The 2,150-nt window shown below is 33.0% G+C and overlaps 1 protein-coding gene across 1 annotated transcript in view; it reads right to left on the reverse strand.

The window, feature by feature from the left end:
* Window positions 1-1,189, reverse strand: part of LOC106879151 (zinc finger protein 665) — a 6,205-nt gene extending 5,016 nt beyond the window's left edge. The window contains exon 1 of the mRNA XM_014928593.2: window positions 1,055-1,189. The gene's annotated coding sequence lies outside the window, so the exon portion shown is untranslated. The remainder of the gene's footprint in view (window positions 1-1,054) is intronic.
* Window positions 1,190-2,150: the final 961 nt, after the last annotated feature.

Here is a 2,150-nt window from a genome sequence, read left to right on the forward strand (position 1 = left end):
ATTGGTTTGTTTATGTTCTCATAACTTAGCGGTTCAAAAGACACTGATAGAATAACTGGTAATCTTCCAGTTTAGGGGGGTAAAAAAGTAAATAAAAATATACAAGGGAAATAACTTAACGTCTTACTAGTATCATCCGTACAACTCTGAAATGTGTTTTTTTTTTTTAGCTGTTTATAAATAAATCACACACGTGTTGTTTTTTTGTTGTTTTTTTAACAAGTCCGCATGGTACTAAACAATCCTCGCAGGTAAACTTATTCCTAATAAGCCAACGGCGCGCACACCATTCCAACATTTTGTTGTCTTGAACTGCTGCATAATTCACTAATATTCTTCTAATATGATTAATTGACGAGTGAGTATTTCATTTTCAGGAACGATAAGTTGTTGTGCAGCCGGTCTTCCACGAGGGATTTTCGATCTCTCAGCCGGTACTCTGATATTCAATGACGTGTGTGATTTATATATAAACAGTTAACTTCAATCAAATCACGTGTGTGATTTATTTATAAACAGCTAAAAAAAAACACATTTCAGAGTTGTACGTATAATACTAGTAAGACGTTAAGTTATTTCCCTTGTATATTTTTATTTACTTTTTTTACCTCCCTAAACTGGAAGATTACCGAATAACTAACATTTTTTTTTTAAAGTAGTGGAAACGATTTGATAAACTAAACCTACAAGGCGGTGCCCCAGTTTGGCCGCAGTTCTGTAACTGAAACAAAACAGCGGAGTAAAACAAACAAATGGCTTAAAAATGAACTTCAAGTATTGCACTTATACATCATTCCAACTTGGAATTGAAATGTTTAATTGTTTCTAATTAAATATTAGTGAATTACTTAAATATTCATATTTTTCTCTCAAAATGAACGTACACATTATTTGGGTTTCGTTTCGGTAGTTCAAGTAACCATTGTTCATTTTTATACAATCCCCATTTTTCTTGAAAATACGCCGCTGCTCTACAAATTTACCCAGCTTTATATTAATATATTATATATTTATATTAATAATTTTAAAATATCGAATTATATTTAATACTTACACATCAATGTAGACTGGAGATGAAATAATTTCAGTAAAAAAAATCTTCATTCCGGTCAAACTTGATTTGATATCCACGAGAAAGAATAACAGTTTAAACAAATTCCAGTTCTTTTAATTAATTTTTAACGACAAAATCGCAAAGAAGACAATAAAATCAAAGTCTTTTGTCAGATAATTTACACAAATCCTTCTAAAGAATGACAAGAATACAACATAACAATTCTGCGGAGACGATGTGAAGAAATAATCAGGTTCGAACGATATATTAAAATGTACTTCTTCAAAGATATCTTCTGTTGTAATTCTATTTGTATCTTGGATGTCTTTGAAGAATACGCTAGTCTTTTACGTACGCCTTCTGTCCACTATTCAGTTTAACTACCTATCATGGCTTTGAGGGAGGAGTGAATCATCCATAGACTCCATGGGTCTGTAATTGTGCCATACCACGATCAGTTCATTTGGTTTGTGTTGTTGTTTGGCACACGATTTAGCATAAAATTTTAAATGCTTTTCTTTCGTTTTTTTTTTATGTCGATGTTTACTTTTCTGTTATTACAGCTACCAAATAGCCAAGCTTTATCTTTTTCCAAAGAATTCTTTTAAATAAATAATGGCGACGAAGAATTTCTTACGTGGAGCTTCCGATGCAAAAATGACGTTTGTTTCTTTCTTAGTCGTAATACCGGAAGAAAGCAAAAGGAAGTGACAATACAAGCAATGATACATAATACTCGGAGAGAGAGAAAGAAAGAAAAAGAGAGAGAGAGAGAGAAAGAGAGAGAGAGAGATGAGTTTGTTTGCGCAAATTCTTGTTTTCATATTTGATTTCTACACGTTTTTTTTTTACACTTTGTGGCCACAGACTGACTGAAACAAGTAAAAGATACATCTAGTTTGGCATGGTTTCTACAGAGGACGCCCTTCTATCTATACACCTAAAATTGCATGCACACACGCTTATTTACCACATGTTAACTCTTTCATGACCATTTCTGCACTCATTTACTTGTTTGAGTCATTTGACTGCGGCCATGCTGGAGCACCACCTTTAATCGAGCAAATCGACCCCAGGACTTATTCTTTGTAAGCCT

Source organism: Octopus bimaculoides, chromosome 7 (genome assembly GCF_001194135.2).
Source record: "Octopus bimaculoides isolate UCB-OBI-ISO-001 chromosome 7, ASM119413v2, whole genome shotgun sequence".
Classification (NCBI taxonomy): domain Eukaryota; kingdom Metazoa; phylum Mollusca; class Cephalopoda; order Octopoda; family Octopodidae; genus Octopus; species Octopus bimaculoides.